Source organism: Dunckerocampus dactyliophorus, chromosome 12 (genome assembly GCF_027744805.1).
Source record: "Dunckerocampus dactyliophorus isolate RoL2022-P2 chromosome 12, RoL_Ddac_1.1, whole genome shotgun sequence".
In the NCBI taxonomy this organism is placed as follows: Eukaryota; Metazoa; Chordata; class Actinopteri; order Syngnathiformes; family Syngnathidae; genus Dunckerocampus; species Dunckerocampus dactyliophorus.
The window spans coordinates 9,530,582-9,556,920 of record NC_072830.1 but is presented as its reverse complement, the minus strand read 5'-3'; the positions used below and the strand labels follow the sequence as shown (position 1 = coordinate 9,556,920).

Sequence of the window (26,339 nt, the reverse complement as noted above, 5' to 3'; positions counted from 1 at the left end):
CAGGAGGGAAGCTGGTGTTTGAATGGGAGTTTATTGCACGACGCTAAATATAAAAATCAAGTAGAAGCGTGCATCGCAATCTGGTTGAACGATAGCGTGTATGAGTATAATATTGGGAAATATTGGGAAATGGTGGGAAAAGGTTAAAAGAGTGATTCAAATTTAGTAGCGATAAGAGCAGGAAAGAGAGGGAAAGAGAGGATGCTGAGGGATGGATAAGGAGACTGAACAAATAGGAAAAGATAAAGGACGTATGTCACTTTAAAGTATGAATTAAGCGTGGAGGGAGAAAAACGTAGCGGCTACTTTCTGGGGTTAGAAAAAACAAATCAGAAAAGGAGCTTTATAGGGGAGGTCGAAGGTAAGGGGGGGATTATGACTGATGCACTTGGAATAGTGGAGAGAGTAGAGCAGTTTTATAGAGACCTATTTAAAGAGGAAAAGATAGCTAAAGACATCATGGAACAACTTCTAGAAAAGGTGAGTGTAAAGGTCAGTGAGGAAGATAAATTTATTAGTGAGAAAGAAATAGAAGCGAGATAGAAATAGCAATTAGTTAAGTAGGAATAAAAGTCCAGGTTTGGATGGACTGATAGGGGAATTCGAAATACAATTTAAGGCGATATTAATAAGACTATATATAATGAGTATAGACTTCAATAAGGGATTCAAATAGGTGTTCTGTCAAATTTGGCTTGGTTGAGAATATAGTTAAAAATAAGTGTCACATGACTGTACGCATATTTATCAAAGAACATGACAATTATGATGCATAGAACTTATGTGGCAATGGTGATGAATTTCAATTGTGATGAATTTCAATACTAATGTGACGACCTATGACACACATTATTACACATTATTAATACTTGGGGGTTGTACAAAGTAAACAAATGGAAAGAAAGAAAAAAAGACTCTTAAAGTACCTTTCGACATTTGAGTATCTTTGTCACAACTATTCAAATGACTGTAACAAGAGAAGACCAGAGAGCCCACTGGTATGCGACGTCTATTGTTCCTAAGTTACAAACTGCAGTAATGGGTAATAATTTGATGCTATTCCTCTCTGATTCTAAGGTTATCAACCTAACTCCTGTAAATAGTTGAGGTGCAAAATAAACTCAAGAAAATCTACTGGAGTTGATAAAGCGTCCTCTGCAATCTTCTCGGCCTTCTCAAGTTACAGCTGGTGAAAGTCCTGAAGAACTTGACAATAGGGTGAATCATGAATATTTAATTACATCACTTAAAAAATAGGGTTTTATTAGAGTGGTGACACACCTGGAAGGTGCAGGTGATTGGTATCAGGTGGAGCTGGCATAAAGGAGGCAGAAAGCAGTTTGCCCTCGACTCTCTCAATCATCATGTGTGACCAAGCCAGAGTGCGCTTTGGCATATCTGTGCCGTGTGCTCAGCCATTGTGTTTAGAACTGTGTGTTGATTGCTTCGTTACTTCGAGCCATACAAAAATAAATATTGTACATTTTTGTGTACATGGTACCCACACTCATGATTTGCACGCTGCTTGGTCTGCTACCCCCTGCTGTCTCGTTGCAGTCCTGCAGAGGACTCCTCCCACCTGCTCTGGCCAGCACACCTTCAGCTCATCCGCAATTAGGCCTTCTTAATCCATGTGGTCTTCCTAGACCTTTGCCAGAAAAGATTTGGGAGGAAGCGGCGGAAGAGAGAATGGAGGGACGTGACGTCGGTAGTAGGCTTGAGGACTGTGCTTGGTCGGAAGGCGGGCTTTCAGGGAAAAGGAAGAGTGCGAGATAAGGAATTATTCTTTTATTTATTTGAAAAGGGACACTTGTGTGTAAATATGCCAGAATTAGCCCAAAGGCTACTTTACATTTGTAGTCCCTGGCAGGTCAAAGAATAAGACAAAGAAAAAACAAGAGAACTGTGTGACAAAGACAATACATGGACAATAAGACAAAACACAATCATGGCATACAATAAGATACATTCTAGTAAAATGAATGGATATACTGTAGATCTGGTTCCTCATAAGCTGCTTCCTCATAAGCCATTGTTTGAGATGGGTTTTAAATGATTGAAGGTAGTAGAGTCTCATAGCGACTGGGATTTGTTCCACATTTCTGTACCTTTTGACTGATCACACCTGTTGGCTAAATGTTGTGCATCTGTAAGGTTTACAGTCACCTATGGTAGAGGTTACCTCTTGTTACCTTTCCATTCACAGTGCATTTTATCTCTTTTTGTGAGGTTTGATTTTTGAGTGGAGGCGAGTTTTAGGAAGTGGACTGCATAGTTCTCGGCTGACGGCCTATACCGGCCCGGTACGACGAGACCTGTGCACCACGACTTATAACTAACCAAAAGACATACGAGCAGCTGTGCGGGTGCAACCAAACTATACCATGAGTGTAACAATGGGCTGTAGATCAGATGATGGTAGTGATGACGGGCAGATGAGATGGACTACACACAGATAAAAATGACAAGGAAACATCATGCAAGCAGCGAAAAAGATAATGACGGAAGACAAAGGAAAAAAATACGAGCTAAAACAAAGAGTAAAGACACTAGTGAAGAATGGAAAGTTATTATTACAATGAGCAAAGATAAAGGACATTTTCACCCAGTTCATCTGACTAAAGCAATTGAAAAGGAAATAGGGAAAGTCAAATACGCCAAAATGCTCAATAACAGAAGAATATCAACAGTAAATTAAGAAAACAGCAAGAAAACATTATGAAGCTGAAGTACCTTGATGGTGGAGAAATAAAAGCACATATACCAGGAGTGGCAGCAGCGATAAGGGGAGTTATACCAAATGCACTGTTGGAAATGTCTATGGATTAGGTGAGAAGAGAAATCAGAGGTGGCAAAAATAAGAGGTTAAACTACTCCAAACCATAGAGGAGAAGTAAAAAGTGGGAAAGACATGAGCTACGTATAGGGTGTATGAATTTGAGGGTGAGGGAGTACATCCCACAGCCACTAAGATGCTTTAAATGTCAGAGAATGGGACACACAGCACAGCAATGCCAATGGAGGCAAAGGTGTGTAAAATGTGGTGGAGAACACAATTATGGGAAGTGTGCTAGCGATGCTAAGCTAAAATGTTGCACCTGTGGAGGAGAACATAGTGCCGCATATGCTGGATGTGAAGTCCAAAGACATGCCAAAAAAAAGTGCAAAGATATAAAATAGAGAACAAGGTATCACATGCTGAAGCAGTGAAGAACATAGGTATGTGTGAAGTGGAAGGGAACTAGTATTGAGCATACAGGACATGCAGTAGGACTTCCTCTGAGAGCAGGCCATAGAAGATCTCAATTACAATGGCCTGCCCCCCAACAGAAATGTAACCATAAGTGTGCAATAGCAGAAGACACCTTAGTTGTAAAGAAAAATAACTTTGTAGTCTTAACATGTAAAGCTATCAATGTGGCCACCAGGCAAGAAAGGAAAAGTGACAGGATCACAACGGTTGTGGAAGCTGCAGAACAATTTTTAAACATAAAGGACCTGAAAGCGGAAGAAATACACAGTATGTTGACTATACACAATGATGCAGGCTCTCAGTACTTTAATTCAATTCATAAAGTACTCCACATCCTACAATGGAATGCAAGAAGCTTAACAGCGAGCGGACAAGAACTTAGGAAATGTATAACAGAACCTGGGAAAAGACCTGATATTATATGCGTGCAAGAAACATGGCTTCGACCGCATCTGGATGTTGTGTTGTATGGATGTGGGTCAGTGAGATTTGACAGGAAAGAAAACCAAAGGGGAGGTTGTGCAACATTTGCGAGGAACGGAATAACATTTAGTAGAATAGCAACTTGAACAGAAATAGAATGTGTGATTATTGAAATACATCAATCAAACAGAAAGGTAATCATTGTTAACATATGTTAAATATGTAAACAACCCCTGTAAACTATTAGATGTTGAAACATTGGAGAAGATAATAAGGAGGCATGGCGATAAAGAGATATGGTGGTGTGGGGGCTTTAATGCACATAACAGTCTATGGGGTAGTAAGCAAACAGATCACAATGGAGTTGTTGTGGAAGAATTCATGGATGTCAGACAGTTAGCGTGCTGAAACGGGGAAATGGTACAAGAATTGATATACGGTCAAATACAATGTCATGTATTGACTTAACTCTGGTTTCACATAATTTGGCAAGCTCCTGTGTATGTAAAGAAAAACACAAGTATTGGAAGTGATCATGTACTGTATGTTCAATAAATACTGAAATACATATCCAAGAATGGCCCAGACATTAAAAGTGGTGCTTTTCAAAAGCAGATTGGGGAAATTTCAGGGAGGAATGCAGTCAAGCAGCAAATCCCAATAGAAGGTGCTATTGAGGAATGTGGAGTCAAGATTGCACATAAGATACTAAATGCAGCAGTGAAAAGTATACCCTGAAAGTCAGTTGGAGGGGAAAGGAAGATGGTCCCGTGGTGGACTGATACAGTAATTGCACAAAAGCTATAAAAGAGCGGAATAGTGCTCTAAGACGACTAAGGAAGAGCCTCAGTCGAGAAAAAAAGCTTTAGCTCGAAGAGTAATTAAGAAGAGTAAACAAAATGCATGGAGGGATTGCTGGTTTGGAGTCAAGATAGGAGATGTGTGGTCAATGCTGAAGAAGATGAGCGGGAAAGGAAGTTTGTTAAAATACCTGTTTTAGAAGGTAACGGAAAAGTCTGCAAGTGTGCATAGTGGAGACCATCTCGATCAGGGGTGGCCAAAGTGCGGCCCGAGGGCCATTTGTGGCCCGCGGCAGTGATTTTATCAGCCCGCAGCACAGTCTAAAAATTTAATTTAACAAGAAAACTAAAAAAACTCAACTACAGCAGCAAAAATGGAAAAGTCAAAATATTAAGAGAGGATTTGTAATCTAGCAAGAAAAAAAAGCCATCATTTCACATGAATAAAGTAATAGGATGAGGAAACATTTAATTTTAATAGCATGAAGTTGAAATATTAAAGAAAGTCAAAAACAGTGAATAAAGTTGTAATTTTTGGAAACTTAAGTTGGAGTAAAATTTATAAATACAGAATTTCTATGTCAAAATATTTGGAGAAGAAAATACACAAGAAGAAAGTTGAAATATTTGGAAAATTTAAAAACCCCAGCAGAAATGGAAAATAGCTGAAATTTGACCAGAGTTAAGTTTAGTAACAATGTTGAAGTAAAGAAAAAATACATTATTTTTTTAAAAGATATAAAGTTACAATTACGAGAAGAAAATTGAAAAGAGGAAAGCTGAAATGAAATAGTTGGGAATTTTTTTTTTAATGGCAGAAATGGAAAAAACAGCTGTAATTTTACAAGAATAAAGTCAAAATATTAAGAAAAAAGTCATAATCGAATGAAGAACAAGAATAAAGAATAAACAAGAATAAAGTCATTATTATGGGAAAAAAAACTTCATTTTTAGTAGCAGTACACCTATATTGCAAAGCTGAAATGCATTATTTTCTTGAGCTACATATAGCTTCTTCGCATATCTGTGTGTTGGTTGACAAAATATCAACGTGGCCCCTTGCATCCTTAATTTTTCAGTATGTGGCCCTCACTGGAAAAAGTTTGGACACCCCTAATCTAGATGATAATCATAGACGAAGGAAAGAAAAGATGCTGAAAGAAAATAGGGATGTGTTCCTAAAACAAGATAAGGAAGAAGGTGTGATGGATGCTGAAATTAAAATGAATTGCTAATAGTATTAAATAAACGTATAAGTACTGCAACAGGAGAGGACCAGTTGAGTTATGTTATGTTCCAGAAATTACCTGAAAATACGCTGGAAAGAATATCATCCATCCATTTTCTATGCCGCTTCACCCTTTTAGGGTCGCGGGGGCAAGCTGGAGCCTATCCCAGCTGACTGTTTATTTAATAAGATATGGGAAGAAGGGAAAACACCGAAACACTGGAAAAGTGCATTAATATTACCATTTAATAAACCTGGTAAGGATCCAAAGCATCCTGAGAACTAGACACCCATTGCTCAAACATCACGTCTACGCAAATGGATGGAGGAAGTATTAGTCAGGAGACTTAATTGTTTCCTTGAAAGTCGAGTTACTTGCAACATGTCAGTGTGGTTTTAGAAAAGGACGGTCAAGAATGGATGCTGTAGTGAAAGTAAGTCATGAAATAGAGAAGACCTTCAAAATGAAAGAGTTGATGAATATTGTATTCTTTGATATTGACAAGGCTGATGACTCCATGTGGTGGGAAGGTCTACATTTTAATTAAGATGAACAAAATAGGAATTAGAGGTAAGTTTCATAACTGTGTTCTTGGCTTCCTATCGGACAGAAAACTTAAAGTAAAAGTTGAAGAATATAATACAGCAAACGGTATTCCACAGGGGAGTGTAATTAGCCCAGTTTTGTTCAATGTTATGATTAATGATATTTTTATGAATTTGGACAGAAAGACTGGGATGACGGAGCTATTTGGGCAAGCAGATTCCGTAAACATGGCAAGTAAAATCAAGGAAGCAATAAAGAAGATAGAACAATGGTCGTATGAGGATGTACATAAGTGGTGCTATATGATGATTACCAGGAAGAAAGGTATGAAAAATCTGAGCTGGAAGCTGTATGGACAAAACATGGTCAAAGTGGACACTTTTAAATACCTTGGTATATGGTTGGATCAGAAAGGCACATGGAAGACTCGTGCGGAGAAGGTAGAAGATAAATGTGCGAAGAAAAGCCTGCCAGATCAGCTTTCAGTTTATACAGCGGAAATGATGCCAGGCATGCAATGGATAGAGGAAATAAAGCCAGATAGAGTGGTATGTTATGTGGACTCTCTGGCAGCCTTATATAGTATTAAAAATATGGAATCAAGTCGAGAGGATTTATTATTAGAAATACATCAAAGCCTATTCCAATTATGTATGTTAAAAATAGAAATAAGGCTCTGCTGGGTGCCTGCACGTGTAGGGGTGGAAGGAAATGAGGGAGCAGATAGAATTGCTAAAACAGGGATTGGAATGACTGATATTATAAATGCACCCACTGGCAAAGGTGAAGTAAAGGCAGTTATAAAAAAAATGGCAAAGCAGGTGGGACGGGGATAGCAGCGGAAGGAAATATCAGAGTACAAAAATTTATCAATGCACACCGGGTGAAGAGGAAAAACAGAAAAGAGGAAGCAGTGTTAACTAAAAAAATAAATAATAAATAAAACAATGTTTTTGGCAGGTCAATGCAAATGGAAAGTATGTATGGAGTGTAAGAAGATAGACAATGTGGAACACATATTGCTACATTGCAAGAAATATAGGGAAGAACGTGTTAAGTTAAGGGACAGGGACTAAGGTAGGAAAGGAATGGAGCATTGAGGGTATTTTAGGAACAGTTGGTGAGGGGGTTAGAGATACACGGAGGGCGGTGATAGAGTATTTGAAGGACACAGGACTGTATAATAGAATATAGATAATTATTATAATATTTGTGTCACGTTTTGGCAGAGCTGTCGGAAGCTTGACCCCCAGAATGCAGAGAAGCAGCAGCGGCTTGCAAATAAATATGCTTTAATGTGCTCAAGCAAGTACAGGTACTCACAGTTGCAAAGGTGCAAATAAAAAGCGACAGAGGGAAAAGCTCTGTGGGCGAAATAACATGGACGAAGTACAACAAGTGAGTCAAATCCTTAGGTGACAGCTCTGGATCGGTGACGAGGAGCAATGACAATCAACCAGCGCCGCACGTACCAAAGTTCTGTCCTTTTAACCACCACTAACGATAATCTTCCGCAGCTGCGCTGCCACCAGACGTGACACGGCTGCCACTTCCTCCCCGGAGAAAGTGCGACCCAAAATAAGAGCGCAGGACATGACACACTCGCTCCTGTCCTGCAGGACGTGACAATTTTATTATAGTGTTATTATTAATATTATTTGTAGTATTATTTTCCTCTCTCTGTATTAATATCAAATAAGATACATATTACCCAAACTGTTTCAGTACTGTGTTGCTCAATACTGACACCTGCTGGGTGTTAAACAAAAAAAAGGACGTTCTTAATGGGGCGGTAAAGTTCGTAACCAAAATTTTGTCCCAGTCCACTGTACAATATAGTGGAGAGACTCAAATTCAACGACTATAAACAATAATATTGAAATTATTCTATTATTTTATGGTAATCCAAGTAAAAAATTGCTTTGATATCTTTCAATTATATAGTCAACAGAGAATGCGTGTCATAACGTGGAAATCACAATGAAAGTGTTGTGAATGCAATGTGATATCGCCTGTTGTCTTTAAGAGAGGGAAGAGTTGTTTTGGCATTAAAACCAAAAGCAAATCAAAACTATTAAATAAATGTATTATCAACTACTTGTAGTATGTATTTTATATATTATTCCGTTATACACTATATATACACATATAGCCATTGTTATGGAGATTTTATGTTATTTTTGCTGACTAGACGAATCAGACAATTCCATTCTTTTTGTAATAAGTTCGATTCAAGTGAGCCTATTGCTTCCTCAGTCCGTAATCATCTAAATGCAGATTTTTGGGGTGTTCTATGATAGTTATCACAGTCGTACAATGTGAAGACAGGTAGATGGTCCGTTATGTTGCATACAATTAAGCCGCTAATGTTTATAGAATGGATATTATTTGTAAAAATGTTATCTATAAGCGTAGCGCTGTGCATTGTAATTCTGATGGGTCTTGTTATGGTTGAGTGTAAATACTCATACTTTAAATTCTATTGAGAAATTAATCGGTTGTTTTGTGTTTATTTGGATTTATGAGAATTTCTGTCTATAAATAACATGTTTCTTATTTGTTATGAATTTCTATCGATATACATTCTAACACATCATTTATTGTTAGTCATATTTTCTATTACCTTATATGTGAGATTTTTACAAACATATATAGCAGCACCCCCACCTACTTTATTATTTTCCCTGTTCACATAATTGGGAATATAACCATCTAACCAGAGTCAATGCCTTTTATCTTTATGACACCATGTGTCACCAGTAGCAAGTGAGTGATGGACAGTTTCCTAGTTGTGGCATGTTTGGTTACTCTGACCATTTTCCGGTGAGTCTTTTGTCTTTCCCTTTTTGTATTTTTGAGCATTTTGCTACACTAGCTTTTTTTTACGTCCTGGTTTTGAGGATTGATTTTTGTTCCAGCCCCAGTTTATGGGGGATTGTTTTTTTTCCCTGGAATTAAATACTTCATTTTCCTTTGACCTCTCAGTGCGTTATTTTTCACGTCGTGGTATTTTGTCTCAGAGTTTGTTTGCCCCAACCTACCCTAGACACCTTTGGAACATAACAATGGGAAAGTGATGGATGGAAGGAAAATATAGAAAAAGAGTAGGGTGAACACAGTTGAACGTGAGCACTTGGACTTCATGTTAAAACATGCTTCACTATTCTCGCGCGCTCTCCCTCCCCCGATAGAGTAACGAGTAGCTTGGCTCGCTACATTTTTTCAGTAGCTTGCCTAACACTGCTCACCATACATCTTTACTTGTTGAACACACACAGGTCACAGCTTGCTTTAGCAGCAATTTGAAGCTTAGCGCACAAGCTACAAATTTGTAATACCATATCGCAAATTCATATACTGTATAATAAAATTGATCGGTAAAGATGAGGGTTACATTTGGAAAAAAAAAATGTGTTCCTTAAGGTGGCATTTTGTGCGTAACATTTAGTCTCCCTGTTGGTTTTCCTCATGTTTTTGTTTCCTGCCGTACTTTGTGGTACTCAGACTGACATCACTGATGTGAAAAGAGTGTGCTGTCGGTCTACCTGAATGATGAGCTGGGGAAAGTGGTGAAAGAACGCATGGTATGTAAGATGCTTTTCTCCAGTCCTTACAATGCACACATTGTTAGTTCGATCGCTGTTTTGCATTAGTCATTTATCCCTTGAAAGAAAAAAATTCATTGTTTAATCTGTATGATATTTGTTTTTATTAACTTTTTTCAGGACTCGGATGTTGACAACAGTCAGGTTGAAATGGAGACCGTCTTCAGAGTATTTGTGATTCGCACAGAATGATTCCAGTGTGTGGCTGGGCATCATTTTGGAGGGGGTAGAAGTCCTCAATGAGCTCGGTAATGTAGAAGTTGCTGTTTGCTTTAGTTCACTTTCCAAGCTTAGCAGAAATTCATCGTTGCTAGGTGGACAGAGGTTGTCTAAGAAACTGCAGGTGCTGTAAACCCTACTTGCGCATTAATATTTTGTAGGGTACCTGTTAAGGGTCTTCAACAGTGAAAGTATCCCAGAGTCATGTTGGGGAGGGAGGGAGGAAGCCGTTCGATCAATATTAGTGTCTTAAAATGACAGTTTTTATGTTCCAATGCTCCCACATTTTGCAGAAATGTGGAGAAGCCTTTTTTTCCTTCTTAATTTCTGTGTTAACAATGCTTCAAATTGTTGCCTTGTTTTAATTTCAAGGGCATGTGTATGAGTATTTCAGACTATTTTTCCATGAAAGCAAAGATGACAATAGGTAAATGTCGCACTTGTATACACCGATATACTAACAATACTACAGGACCAGATCGAGGTTCAGAAGGAGTGGAATGAGAATGTGTAAATAGACCAAAGACCAAAAGTTGAAGACCAAAAGTTGAAGTTTGAGCCGGCAATTTACTAACAACAAATTTCAGAATAATACAATATATACAGCATAAAGTGATCCAGGAAATTGAAAAGTAAATAAAAAAGAATATTACTACCGTATTTTCACGATCACAAGGCGCACTTAAAAGTCTTAAATTTTGTCCAAAATGGGCGGGGCGCCTTATAATGCGGAGCGCCGTATGCGTGTACCGAGTTCCAAAATCTGTAAGTGTTGCTGCGTGACTTTTATGAGCGCTCCGCTCGACTGACTGGGAGCCTGCCGACACGCTGCTTGTATAGAGGAAAGGAAAGGTGAACGTGACTGAGGACGCTAAAGGCACGCCCCAGTAGTTATGTAAGTATATTTTTATTATGAAATGGCACCATCTATCCATCCAACTACATCACAAACATGGACGACGTGCCGCTCACTTTCCACATCCTGGTGAACCACACTGTAGAGAAGACCAGCACGGTCGCGATACACACAACGGGACACTAGAAGTCGGCTTTTACTGTTGTGCTTGGTTGCCATGGTAATGGACAGAAACTGCTACCTGTTTTTTTCACACGCGTCACCACAAATGAACCTGGAGCTTAAGATCATTCCGGGAGGCTTGACGAGGGAACTCCAACCGCTGGACATCGGTGTAAACACGGCGTTTAAAGTTACGTTGCGAGCGCCGTGGGAGCGATAGATGACAGCTAGCGAACACTGGAATGCAGCGCCGTGCTAGTTTCGCCACAATTTGTGAATGGATGTAAACACGGCGTTTAAAGTTACATTGCGAGCGGCGTGGGAGCGATGGATGACAGCTAGCAAACACAGCTTCACTAATGGATTGTGGATGCTTGGGCTAACGTGTCTGATGCACTGTTCGAGCTTTCACAAAAGCTAGCATCATTTCTGAGGCGCCGCACGGCAACCACACTGACTGACAATGACGACAGGGAACCTGGCGTGTTTGATGGAGAACTTGCCCCGCTCTTCATTTGGGATACAAAAGATGAGGACTTTGATGGATTTGTGGATTAGGATTTATCAAAAATAACGTGAGTACATTGTTAAATACTTCAATAAAGTACAACCCAACTCAGTTTTGCTCTCGCTGGCTTTTTAAAAACATACAATAGCATGCATGCTAGCGTATTGTCGCGTCATTCCCCGGCGTGCTTTGCGGTAGTGTTTTGGTACAAATGCTCTTAGAGTTACATGTTTGAGCTACATACAGTATGTCACAAAAGTGAGTATACCCTTCACATTTCTGCAAATATTTTATTATATCTTTTCATGGGACAACACTGAAGAAATGAAACTTTGCTACAATGTAAAGTAGTCAGTGTACAGCTTGTATAACAGTGTAAATTTACTGTTCCCTTCAAAATAACTCAATACACAGACCTTAATGTCTAAACTGCAGGCAACAAAAGTGAATACACCCCAAGTGAAAATGTCCAAATTGGGCCAAAAGTGTCAATATTTTGTGTGGCCACCATTATTTTCCAGCACTGCCTTAACCCTCTTGGGCATGGAGTTCACCAGAGCTTCACAGATTGCCACTGGAATCCTCTTCCACTCCTCCATGACGACATCACGGAGCTGGTGGATGTTAGAGACCTTGTGCTCCTTCACCTTCAGTTTGAGGATGCCCCACAGATGCTCAATAGGATTTAGGTCCGGAGACATGCTTGGCCAGTCCATCACATTCACCCTTAACTTCTTTAGCAAAGCAGTGGTTGTCTTAGAGGTGTGTTTGGGGTCGTTGTCATGTTGGAATACTGCCCTGCGGCCCAGTTTCCGAAGGGAGGGGATCATGCTCTGCTTCAGGATGTCACAGTACATGTTGGCATCCATGGTTCCCTCAATGAACTGTAGCTCCCCAGTGCCGGCAGCACTCATGCAGCCCCAGACCATGACACTCCCACCACCATGTTTGACTGTAGGTAAAACACACTCGTCTTTGTACTCCTCACCTGGTTTCCGCCACACACGCTTGACACCATCTGAACCAAATAAGTTTATCTTGGTCTCATCAGACCACAGGACATGGTTCCAGTAATCCATGTCTTTAGTCTGCTTATCTTCAGCAAACTGTTTGCGGGCTTTCTTATGCATCATCTTTAGAAGAGGCTTCTTTCTGGGATGACAGCCATGCAGACCAATTTGATGCGGAGTGCGACGTATGGTCTGAGCACTGACAGGTTGACCACCCATCCCTTCAACCTCTGCAGCAATGCTGGCAGCACTCAGGCGTCTATTTTCCAAAGAAAACCTCTGGATATGACGCTGGGCACGTGCACTCAACTTCTTTGGTCGACCATGGCGAGGCCTGTTCTGAGTGGAACCTGTGATGTTAAACCGCTGTATGGTCTGGGCCACCGTGCTGCTGCTCAGTTTCAGAGTGTTGGCAATCTTCTTATAGCCTAAGCCATCTTCGTGTAGCGCAACAATTCTTTTTTTCAGATCCTCAGAGAGTTCTTTGCCATGAGGTGCCATGTTAAACTTCCAGTGACCAGTATGAGAGAGTGTGAGAGTGATAAAACCAAATTTAACACACCTGCTCTCCATTCACACCTGAGACCTTGTAACACTAATGGGTCACATGACACTGGGGAAAGAAAATGGCTAATTGGGCCCAATTTGGACATTTTCACTTAGGGGTGTATTCACTTTTGTTGCCTGCAGTTTAGACATTAAGGTCTGTGTATTGAGTTATTTTGAGGGGACAGTAAATTTACACTGTTATACAAGCTGTACACTGACTACTTTACATTGTAGCAAAGTTTAATTTCTTCAGTGGTGTCCCATGAAAAGATATAATAAAATATTTGCAGAAATGTGAGGGGTGTACTCACTTTTGTGACATACTGTAGGTGTTAGTAGTAGTAGTAGTACTTTATTAATCCCACAGCAGGGAAATTCATCTGTTACAGCAGCAAGCAAGATACCCAAGTATGTACACAAGTAAAGAATGCATAGTCATAGATTATTGTTCTGCAAAAATAGAGGTAATGTCTTGTCTGTGTTTGCGTTGCTGTGTGATGTTTTTAGCTGTGCACCATGACTTAGACTGTTGTGTTGAGTGATGACCATCCTGATTTCAAGTGGGCTTGTTAAGTCGATATGTATTACCATGCATGCCTGCGCCAAATAGCACGGTGCGCCTTGTGTATGTGTTAAATACAAAAATAGCACCTGTTGCTGAGACTGCGCCTTTTAATACGGTGCGCTTTATGGTTGTGAAAATACGGTATATAATTTTAACTTGTTATTTTATCAATCATGAGTACTTTTCCCTGGTTCGGTTAACAGGTAAATAATTTCTAATGATATTTCTATTTTTGTTGAGTTAACTCTTTGTTTAGGAAAGAACTAATTACAAGTATGATTCAACCCAAAATCAATTTCAAAACAAATCACACTTGCACCACAAAATTGCAAAGATCTTGAAGGACACACAGCATGATAAACTTTTCAGTCTTTTTCTACTCAGTTCAAAGTGTATTTGACTTCCAAACAAATGTTGAAGTGGAATCCAGATGAGGAAATCCAAAGCTTGTTTGAGATGAGGAAAATAAAAGAGTCAATGTTCCTACCGCACTGGCAGCAATGTTCACCAAGAGGAAACGGATTCACTTGTAATCACGACGAAGGTTCTAGAACTGTAGTCCATGGATCTGGCTCGCCATCTTGTCTCCACTGTAGAGGTGTCTCCCACACTCTTACGGGTATTTCGATCCAATGCAAAAGGTACAAAACGGAAAAAACCTGACCTGCATGACAGGTCATGAAGATAATAAGTCACTACAAATACTGTACATAAATCACAAGTTCACATTTACTTATTTCAACACAGCTATGACATTCACCTCAGCCTAAAATGGCGGCTAACGTTTCCATCGTTTTGGCTACGGACGGTTTTAACTGGCAAAATCACTGTCATTCTCAAACATGTAGCACAAATAAACATTTTCCCACCTCACACCACATATATATATTCACACACATATATAGTATATTCACACATAACATTCTCAGAAGGGCAAAATATTAACTGCGTCACAACTATTGTGCTTTGTAGCTCTCTGCACATACACACATTCGTCCTGCACTATAGCTACACACAGTTCAAACTACGTTCCAAAAAACAAAACTCACCAAAAGTCAATTCTTGCTCACTAAGATGTGGTTCTGGTGGCTCATCGACCAGGTAAGTATCTTTTTAGCGATCCTTAATCACTTTACATTTCACTTTTCCTCTCGGCAGTTGGCTCTGTGCTCTCAGCTCGTCGACTGCACTGCTAGCGCTAAGAAGCCTCGCTCCCTTAAAGGGGAAGTGCTCTGTTTTGTGTCCAGGGACTTTTACTATTCGTAAAGGAACATGAAAACATTTTCTCTTTTAAGGTGACTTTTTATCAAGAATGTGCACACATTTCAATATTTTAAGACATATTTATGAATTTTAAGGCTCATTTGTGTAATTCAAAAGGGCATTTTACTCATTTTAATAGTTTATTATTGATAAATCTTAATCACTTGTAATTACTGATCACATGGGTTAAACTTCTTGTTTTAAATGTGGGTTACATAAATCTTTGAATTTAAAGTGAGACTGAATTTTTAGCATCGCATATTAGTCCATTGAAATTGTGTATCTGAATTTTTTTTACTCGTTTTTTTTTTCATTTTTCATGTTTTTGTGAAATTTCACCTGAATTTTCGCCTTTATTTTTCAATATTTTCATATTCAAAATCAAAATTTCATGTTTAAAAATATTACATTGAAAGAAATTAAATCTGTCAAAACACAAAGTTTAGAATTCAGTTGAGAAATTTTGCAGCTGTCAAAGTCAACCACAGCAAAATTCATCATCAAAATACACCGTCTGAAATTCATGAAAGCAGCTGACCAAAAAGCCAACATGCAGCCTGTTCATTAGGTCTATCCAGTCCTGGTCATCATTACTGGCACCCATTGTGTACATTTAAGTACATAATGTAGAATGTCTCCTGAAAAAAATGAATCTAGTGAAACAGCTTTGGGCTATTGACATCTCATGTTTGATACAGAGCCGCAAATGATAAAAGAATTTAAAGCAAAATAGGGGGGAAAACATTGAAAAAGTGAAAGATTGCTTTGACACTGGTATTGGCACCCTTTAAATCCGTGTGGAGAAAAACCCTTTTTTGACTCACCTGTGTTAAACCGTCAGCGACCACATGATGTGAATTAGATGACCTGAGTGTTTTAAAAGCCACGTCATTTTCTGTTCCTTTGTCACAATGACAAAGGCAGTACACAAAGGCAAAAGAGCTGTCCCAAGTCCTCAGAAGTCCTACTATTAGCAAACACGGGACCTCTAAAGGATATAAGCCCTCCAAGGACTTTGGTATCCCTGTTTTAACAGTGCGGAATGTTATTAAGAGGTTTCAATGGGGGGGAACAGGAAAGTCGATGAGAGAAGGTGCGAACTGGGGAAAAAAAACACCACGTAACACATCCAAAGACCTCCAAGCTATCCTGGAACAATCTGGGATAATGGTGTCAACTGGTACGATACGGCGCACACTAAGCTAAGCAGGACTTTATGTGCGAAAGCCAAGGAAGACCCCATTGCTGGAAAAAAGACATAAAGAGAACCACTGATCTTTGCAAGCGAGTACCTGAACAAACAACAATCCTTGTGGGAAAATGTTTGTGGGAAGATGAAACAAAAAAAATAACTTTTTGGCAATGCGCATCAACAATTTGTTTACAGGCGGTGAAATGAAGCTCGGAGGAAAAAGAACACCCTCCGAATAGTTAAGCATGGTGGAGGATCCACAATGTTTTGGGGCTGCTTTGCTGCATCTGGTACTGGAGGCCTTCACCGTATCACAGGAAATTATGAAATCAGATTTCCAAGGGATTTTAAAACAAAATGTGCTACCAAGTAAAAGAAAGCTAGGTTTGAGTCCCAAGATCATGGGTTCTCCAGCAAGATAAAAGACCCAAAGCACACATCCAAAAGCACACAGTAATGGTTGAAAAGGAGAAAATGGACTGGTTTAAACTGGCCAGCGATGAGTCCTGATCTTAATCCCACTGGAAATCTATGGTGTGAGCTGAAATATGCTGTTGGGAAAAGCAGAGCTTGAAGAAAAGAGTGGGAGAAAATACCAGCTGAGAAGGGAAGGAATATGCAACCAAATTTTAAGGAGGCGTTATCTACACTTGGGGTACTCTTTTAGCTTTTGATTAGAGCCATATATGACGAGGGTTAGAATTCACTAGGGCTGTCCAGACCCAGGGCCATATTCATCAATTGCTTGTATATACCACAATATCTGCAGTGACCAACGCAACATGAGCCATTTACAGCTCTGTCTTGTCAAATGCACCACGTACTCCTCCCTCTGAAAGTAGGGAGTCTGTCAGGGGAGGGGTGGTCGCTATTGGTCGCCGAATTGGTCGCCGAATACAAGCATGAAACGAGTACATCTCGTCAGTATCCATAATCGTGATGAAAGAAAATCCTCATTATGTATTCACTCTTCACGCTCTGTGATTGGCCAGTCACACACAGCGACCGCCCCTCCTGAGACAGACTGTGCAGGCTGGAGCCACAGAGGAGTTGATCGGTGCCTCGTTCGCGTACACGGTGCAATTGACGCAAGTGTGGCGTTGCGCACTGCCTCCACTTTTTTAGAATAATTGTCCTCAGCTTGCCTCTATTTCGGTTTGTGTCTAAAGTTACATGGTACACTTGTTTGGTAAAGTACGTGGTGCATTTGACAAGACAGCGCTGTGCAGGCTTGTGTTGCGTCAGTCACTTATGCAACTCAATTGGGGTAGCATGACCACTTTTTTCCTTGAAATGTACTTTCCTATTCCATGAAGTCACCAAAAACACAACTAGCAGTCAATGCTAAACCAAACCATATCCACACTTTTGGTCTCCGATATAATTCATACATTGTAATATTAAATGTTTTATTTTTGAGCAATTACTGTTGTAATTTACGTTTTTTACCTTGTAATTAACCTGGGGGCAGAGGACAGCGGCACCCGCCCCCTGGCTTCTTTGGTTTGATCACGATTGACCAACATGTGGGTCCGAGTATCACACCTGTAGAGGGCGCCCACCTGCCACACATACGTGCTGACTTGATGAGGACAAATTGGTTGTTTCGTCTCCAGTCTTGCCGATTGTTTGGGAATGTGCACGCTGATTATGATTCATTAAAGCAACTGAATTGAACACAGAGTGGTGATCTTTCAGCACTGACGTCTTTGAAGGAGCAGTCGGATCACACAGCGGAGACCATCCCCATCACTTCTGACAAATAAATGGTTCTTTCCAACTGCATTGATAATCACAGAGTCCATCCCCTGTGAAGAAACTGGGACAAAAAGTTACAAGATGAAGGGTTGTTGAAGTGTTCACAAATCACGAACGCATTTCTGCAGTCTTACTGACCACATAATCTTGGTCATCTCTCTTGCGGTCAGGCTGGCCTTCTGCCCATCCAGCATCCTTGCTTTTCTTCTCTTCATGCACCTTCACATCGAACTTGGAACCATCTATCCATTCCCGCTCACCATTCTGAGAAATGAAAGGATTAGTTCAACCTATGAAATTGGCATCTTACAGAGCAGTGCTCCGACGCCTTTTTCTTGTGTGAGCTGCTTTTACAACATCAAAATGGCAGAGATGATTTCCACCCAAGCTGTTTTACTACAACATGAACGTCAACGTTGGTATACACTAGCCACATTTTCTATTCATGTAAATGTTGGTATACAGTACACTAGCCACATTTTCGATTAGAAAAACAGCTTAATGAACCTGTGATTATTAAATCACCCACCTCCTTAACAGCCCTTTAGCCCCCAACCCAAGTATAATATCCATTAGTCAATCCCTAGAGAAGTCGAACATGGTTTGGCTGTTGACTGAGGCCAAGTGTCCGCCATTGGCTACGCAGTATGCCTGAAAAAGCAATAAAGGACGGCACAATGTTGGCATAAACAACTGGTTAGGCAAACTCCTGATGAAGTTTTTATGAACTCCACAAGATGGCAGTAGCTGCATTTGAAGTAGCATCCAGCAGCTTTATCCAGCTCCGCATGCGCTTTCAAATTAAATGTGCGTTACACTTGCCGCGCACTTGTGCACAATTCACTCATTAGTAGGGGTGTTGCGAGATCTCGCGAGATTAAAGCGTGAAGAGATTTGTGGTTTGGAGAAAAGCGTGAACATGGCAGCCAGAAGCCAATCAATCAGGTGGTGATGTATGGCATAACTACTATGAATGATAATACAGTTTAATATGGAGGTGGCAGTGTGCAAGGGATTATTGGAAGCGTACATTAAGTGCTTCATGCACACGCTAGGCCTTGCAATCCAAGCTAGCTCGGTGTTCCCAGCGTCAGGGAGTGACGTGTGTATGTTTTCCACTGGAGTTCAACACAGCTGTGCCACCGTGTTCATGTCCAAGCAGAAGCTGTACCAATTCTACATTTGATCAAACCTAAGACTTGTCAGTTCGTAGATGTTGGGACTTTATCACCTAGTGCTATTTACGCTCCTTTACATTCTGCCCAGCGGCAAACTTCACAAGCACCAGCGATAACTCGGTGGAAGTTTTTAATGCTTCAGGTTAGTAGCATGAATGAAAGTCAGGAGTGTTGGTGAGCATGTATTGGAAGATAAAGGGTTAAGGGGGTGTCTTGCATCAATAATAATGGTACTGTGGCCATCATAACGCACCTCATATGTAGTGGCGGTGCTTTATTTGCTGTCAAAAAATGTTAATATTGTTTGGCGTCCATTGGTGTGACAATAAACATTTCAAAAGGCACCCGCATTGCTCTGTGGCATTTTTTCATGGTTAAAATCTCATCTTGTCCTAGTGGAGCCAATATCGTGCATCGTCTTCCAATCGTCTACCAATGTTGTCACATCTCAGTGCAGTACACTAATGCAATTTAATACTGAGATTTCTATTTGGACCATTTCCTCTCAATTTTTTATTTTTATAGTAGTCTGGTGCTACTTTTTCCCATTCAAAGCATGCAGTAAATGTGTGTGCAGTATGTGTGTGTGTGTGTGTGTGTGTGTGTGTGTGTGCGCGCGCGCATACTGTTGTTGAATATAGTCTGGATGTACAAAAATGACAAAAATATTTTTGCAGTTTTTAGGACGTTAACATTTTTTGCCACTAGAGAGAAACGAGTGAAAATATTGCAAAAGGCATTTGACGAGTTAAGAAGGACTGGCATACCTCAGCATCATTCCAGCTCTTATAGTTGCTAACATACAGTAAACATCTATTGCCACGGTTACGCCATGTCGGAGGGCAAACGGCTGGGAGAATAAAAGATAAGAACAAGCAGAAAACAAAGAAAAACATAAATTGATTGACATGCTCACCTGGTTTGCCAGAGGAACCTGTGAATGTAAAACAAACAATTATTATTCAACTGAAGCTATTCTTTTGCTTTTCTCTTTTATATTTCAGTCTGCCCCCAAATACTGTCAGTAATAGCTGAGATATGTAGAACGGGTAGTATTAAATCAACTCTTCTTTCTACTCCTTGTCGGACTTTTTACTTTTTTTAATTTTCCAACCATTTCAGCTTTCTCCTTTATACTTGATTCACATAATATTTTGACTTCATTCTCATACATAACTTTTCCGCAGCCTAATTTTGCATTGTTTGAACTCATACGGATAAGCTCCAGTTTTTTTGTGAGCAGCTTCTTATTTTAGCCGTTTGGAATTCTACAAGATGGGTTTTTTACCCCGACGTTCACTGGTCCTGCACTGTCCTGGTTGTTCAAAGGTTCTGAGAGATTCTGCAGGTTAGGCGGTGCCGATGGCATGAAGATGAAGATGCAGATGAGTCCAATGATGACGGCCACCAGGAGGATAAAGGCCTTTGGAGGCTTCTTGCATGGAAGAGGAAGTTTGATCAACTCAACTCCACTAGCTTTTGTTTTCTATTTATTTACAGAAGCCTGTGTTTAATATTTGCCTAAAACTTCATTTGTTGTTCAATCCACTATGTAAATAGTCCATTTTTATTTACAATTTAAACACAGATTGACATTTTTTACTTGTTTTTTACTTGTTCCTCTCACGCTGTAGCCCCCGGGTTACTACAGTGAGGTATGCGTACCCCAAGGGTGCGCCAACTGTCATAGGGGATATGTGAATAAAAATGAAAAACAATTAGCGCGCCTAACACTCTCAATTAGCGGTGGAGCAGCGGAGCCTTCGTCCCGACAGTCAACGCTTACTGAGGCGTCACAAACAGTTTGGCTAGAACTGCAAAAACATACTACATACACTGTACATACTTCTGTATCAAGCTAATGTCCCACACAGGTACACCGTACAGTACACTATACTTGAGTACCATCTAGTGGTTCAAATGTGCAGTACACGTCAATTAATGAAAAAATGGTCTAAATAATGTTATCGATAAAGTCGATTATCAACCAGCAAATTTGTTACCGTGACAGGCATAGTTCGAAAGAACAGTGACTTGATCTCCGAAGAGAGTCAATTATTGTTGGGGTAATGCAGTGTTGATAGAATGCATGGACTTCCATGTCAGATTATTGATTAGTCCCAATTATTAGACATGTAATTGTTTCAAACAAATTCATCAGGGGAGAGCGCGAACGCAGTCCCCCACTACCACAAATTATGCAGTCGAGATTCCCACATTTGGGGAATTCGCAGGGGTCAGCACAACCGGAGTGCAATGGCTGAGCCTCACCCTGGGTGAACCACCTTCTTGATCATGGTATCTCCCCTGCCAGGTAAGTATGAGTTGTACACGTCTCACACGCACACGTCTTTCACGCAAACACCATGTTAAGTGATGGGCTCATCATGTGCACACAAGCAAACACACACCGGACGGGTGTGTACTTCTACGAAACACACCACAACACTGTTTCCTCATCACAGTACCTATTATAATTTATATTATATTTAAACACAACCCTCTGTTTCCAATCATACAATGCTGCTTTCTTACGCTCAACTTGGAAGCCATTCCTGGTCACATGGTACATTTCTAGCCAATAGGAAGCAGAAGCACAATGCTTTCAAATAACAAGAAAAAAAACATCTTCCAGGTCAAATCAGAAGTGAACATATAAAGACATAAACATTTACAACCACACTGGCTCTTCTCTTTGAAATGAAATTTGAAATGAAGCACAAAGACACCACACTGATCTGTATTATATATCTGGATAGCTCATACGTCGCACGCCGCCGTGCAAGCCGCTGAAGCCACAGAGACGCCATCTTACCATCGCCATCTCACTCACATCTCGACTACATTCAAACAGCGTACATAGTGTACAAAGCAGATGAAGAGGCTCGCAGAACATCTATATTTTAAATTAAAAATCGGGGAGATTCTCCCATTCCTTCAAGTAACGCAACCTTCGTCCCTTAAAAACGATTTGATACGTTATTCTCTATCTTTTGGCTATATTAAATGTACTTTTCCCCCTTCCAATTCTCATTGCCTTTGGGACAAAATTCTACTCTGCACCCTGGCTCAGCACTCCCCTATAGCAAAGCATACTTTTACTCCTCTAGAAAGAGATTTTAATTTTAACTGCATATCCCATTCCTTTTTTTACATTAAAATCCATGGTCATAATCCTTTTCTTTTTTTTCTTACTTTCATACAATTCACTATGCTCTCGTCTGTACAAAATATGAATCATAAAAGAGAGTGACTTTTGGACAAGTTTTAAAATCATTTAACATTTTTCTGAATTTTTTCTGATTTTTTTTTTGTTTGTGTTATGAAATAGAAATAACCTCTTTTCTGACAGAGAAATATATTTGAAGAAAAACCACAGGAATAATATGTGATAACCATAATGTGTAATAACCATAAACACACACACACACACACAGAAAAAAACAACACTGAAACAAAACCACATGCTTTGGGTAAGACAATACGTTGTTTGCAATTTCAAACATACCAGTATGGATGTTCAGTAATATTATTTTCCAGAACATATCATATGAATGAATCCTTTTACGTCAGTTATTCAGCAGCAAAAAAAAAAAAAATTCCCAAATGAAGGGTCATGCGGGGTCAATTGTATGCAAACTGGCTTGCTAACTGCACTGTATACAATGCCTGGTAAGCATCATGGAAGCACTGAGATTCTCCCATTCCTTCAAGTAACGCAACCTTCGTCCCTTAAAGAAATACCATGATATAACAAAAAAATACGTACATTTCCTCTTAGCTATTATAGAGCTATATAAACCTATCAATTCTGGACATACATTTTAATCAGAGGAATTTTACACGATCGAAAATATCTGAGAGATCGACAGTGCAAAACCCTTAAATTATCAATCGTAAATCTACATTTCAATCATACTTACAGGTGAAATGTTCGTCCACAGCCTTTGAACTGGCGATTTGTGCAGTTAATAGCTGCACATGCAGGCATCTTAAGGCAAAATTTGTGTCCAATCCGAATTAATAAAAGAAGTTCACCACGAATGCAAAAGCATGTCCGTGAAGTGTTTCTTGCGAGTGGTAATATGGCGGCCGTGTGGTTTCACAAGTCATCGCCAATGAGCTATCCAGATATATAATACAGATCAGTGGATACCACCCCTCCACGCGTGACGCAATGCGACCACTTCCTGATTCTTTGACCCATTGTAACACTACTGCCCCCTGCTGGTGTGAAGTTAGACTGTCATGATGACTTGTCCCACTAAGACTTAAACGTTTCCTTCTGTTAAGTACCTCAGTACGGAAATGAAGTATACTTTGCATCTTGTATATAGAGCATTTAAAGACTTTTGGTCAGAGAAAGGCCAACGTAATGTCTTTGCATAAACAACTTCAACACAAAATATCACCAATTGACTCTCACGAAATCATCAGGGGAGAGCGCGAACGCAGTCCCCCACTACCACAAATTATGCAGTCGAGATTCCCACATTTGGGGAATTCGCAGGGGTCAGCACAACCGGAGTGCAATGGCTGAGCCTCACCCTGGGTGAACCACCTTCTTGATCATGGTATCTCCCCTGCCAGGTAAGTATGAGTTGTACACGTCTCACACGCACACGTCTTTCACGCAAACACCATGTTAAGTGATGGGCTCATCATGTGCACACCAGCAAACACATACTGGATGGGTGTCTACTCCTACGAAACACACCACAACACTGTCTGAGCATCACGGTAACTATTATTATTTATATTATTCTTAAACACAACTGTGTTTCCCATCATGCAATGCTGCTTTCTTACGCTCAACTCACATGGTACAGTTCTGACCAATGCGAAGCAGAAACACAACGCTGGTTTCAAATCACATGAAAGTCTTCCAGGTCGAATCAGGAGTGAACATATAAAGAAACAAACATTTTAAACCACGCTGGATCTCCTCATGTTCTGTACAATAAACCGTTTAGCAGTTTGATAGAAATTTGGAAAGATACCCCCCACACACGTGACGCACTGCAACCACTTCCTGTTTCTTTGACCATTAACCCACTGTAACACTACTGCCTCCTGCTGGTGTGAAGGTAGACTGTTCTTCTGTTGTGTAGCCACATCAGCAAAAGAAATGACCGAAACTTGTCTGAAGCATTGTAACTGAAGCACTTATACCTGTTAATGGATTTTACATGAACCTGTAATTTTCAATTAAATTAATAGAGTGATAAAATACGGAGAGGTGCTGCCATTTTTTAACCTTTCGAAGTACATACAAATTTACGAATTGTTTCCCACAAATTGATCAGGGGAGAGCGCGAACGCAGTCCCCCACTTCCACAAATTATGCAATCGAGATTCCCACATTTGGGGAATTCGCAGGGGTCAGCACAACCGGAGTGCAATGGCTGAGCCTCACCCTGGGTGAACCACCTTCTTGATCATGGTATCTCCCCTGCCAGGTAAGTATGAGTTGTACACATCTCAAACACACACGTCCTTCACGCAAACACCATGTTAAGTGATGGGCTCATCGTGTGCACACCAGCAAACACACACCGGACGGGTGTGTACTTCTACGAAACACACCACAACACTGTCTGAGCATCACAGTAAACTATTATTATTTATATTATTCTTAAACACAACTGTTTCCCATCATGTAATGCTGCTTTTCCGACACACAAAAAGGAATTGTCTCTGCTCCCCTTTACAGACACTTCCTGGTCCTTTGTTAGCACAGCAACACGTGCAAATGCTGCTGCCATCTAGTGGTGAGTAGCAAATACTACACGGTTGACAATTGTTGAGTTTGACTTGACCACACTTAAGAGTGCAGCGCTGAAACAACAGTAAGACAGTCTTTTTAAATCACTCTTCTTATGAAGCTTATATTTGGAGGGAAGGAAGTGACGGAGGAGGCGGAAGTGACTGTCGAATGCTCGAGGCGCCAAAATTGAAGCGCGAAAAGTGCGAGATAAGGAATACAATAAGTATTGAATATACAGTTGAGAGATTTGATATCTGGACTGGAGGTGGGTTGTGGGAAGTGGACTGCATAGGTCTCGGCCGACGGCCTATATGGGCCCGGTACGACGAGACCGGTGCGCCACGACCTGCAACAAACCAAAAGAGATACGAAGAGCTGGTGGCGGTGGAGCGGAGGGAGCTGAAGTGCGAGTGCAACCAAACTGTACCGTGAGTGTAACAATGGGCTGTAGCTCAGATGATGTTAGCGACGAAGAGGCAGAGGAGATGGAGTACACACAGGTTAAAATAGCAAGGAAACAGTCATGGTCAGAAGCAAGCAGCGGGAAAGATCATGATGGAAGACAAACAAAGAAAAAAATACGAGCTAAAACAAATGGCAAAGAAGAGTCAGATGAAGAATACAAAGTTATTATTACAATGAGCAAAGATAAAGGACATTTTCACCCAGTTCATCTGACTAAAGCAATTGAAAAAGAAATAGGGAAAGTTAAATACGCCAAAATGCTCAATAACAGAAGAATACTAATTTCGACAGCAAATAAAAGACAGCAAGAAAACATTATGAGATTGAAGTACCTTGATGGAGGAGAAATAAAAGTACACATACCAGGAGAGGCAGCAGTAATAAGAGGAGTTATATCAAACGTACCGTTGGAAATGTCCATGGATGAGGTGAAGAGAGAAATAAGAGGTGGCAAAATAACAGAAGCTAGACGACTCCAAACCAGCAGAGGAGGAGTAAAAAGTGACAGTTTGTCTGTATTACTTGTATTTGAAAAGACAATACCGACAGACATACGTATAGGATGTATGAATTTTAGGGTGAGGGAGTACATTCCTCAACCACTAAGATGTTACAAATGTCAGAGAATGGGACACACAGCACAGCAATGTCAGTGGAGGCAAAGGTGTGCAAAGTGTGGTGGAGAACATGACTATGGGAAGTGTGCTAGCGATGCTAAACTAAGATGTTGCAATTGTGGAGGAGAACATAGTGCCGCATATGGCGGCTGTGAAGTGCAAAGACATGCCAAAGAAGTGCAAAAATACAAAAGAGAAAATAAGGTATCATATGCTGAAGCAGTAAAGAATATAGGTATGTGTGTAATTAAGCAAAATAAACCAGTAGAGAATCAGGAAACTCATATAGACCAGACAGGACAAGTAGTAGGACTTCCTCAGAGAACAGACCATAGAAGATCTCAATCAGAATGGAATGCTCCCCAACAGAAATG

The 26,339-nt window shown here is 40.3% G+C and overlaps 1 long non-coding RNA gene and 3 other non-coding genes across 6 annotated transcripts; all 4 read right to left on the bottom strand.

Annotated features, from left to right (window-relative positions):
* Window positions 1–2: 2 nt before the first annotated feature.
* On the bottom strand, window positions 3–23,901 carry LOC129191395 (uncharacterized). Of its 3 annotated transcripts, XR_008573203.1 has the most exons (7): window positions 23,040–23,901; window positions 20,033–20,050; window positions 18,077–18,202; window positions 14,775–17,999; window positions 14,213–14,389; window positions 1,506–1,746; window positions 3–1,430 (listed from the first exon to the last, which is right to left on the bottom strand). It is a non-coding gene; the product is annotated as an uncharacterized LOC129191395 (long non-coding RNA). The 3 variants fall into 3 exon arrangements; XR_008573202.1 differs by having other exon boundaries at window positions 3–1,746; window positions 23,040–23,900; XR_008573201.1 differs by lacking the exons at window positions 3–1,430; window positions 1,506–1,746 and having other exon boundaries at window positions 13,450–14,389; window positions 23,040–23,900.
* Window positions 21,275–21,438, bottom strand: LOC129191741 (U1 spliceosomal RNA). Its single transcript, XR_008573269.1, has one exon. It is a non-coding gene; the product is annotated as a U1 spliceosomal RNA (small nuclear RNA).
* Window positions 23,551–23,714, bottom strand: LOC129191740 (U1 spliceosomal RNA). Its single transcript, XR_008573268.1, has one exon. It is a non-coding gene; the product is annotated as a U1 spliceosomal RNA (small nuclear RNA).
* A 518-nt stretch (window positions 23,902–24,419) lies between the features above and the next one.
* On the bottom strand, window positions 24,420–24,583 carry LOC129191743 (U1 spliceosomal RNA). The gene has a single exon (XR_008573271.1). It is a non-coding gene; the product is annotated as a U1 spliceosomal RNA (small nuclear RNA).
* Between the last annotated feature and the right edge of the window lie 1,756 nt (window positions 24,584–26,339).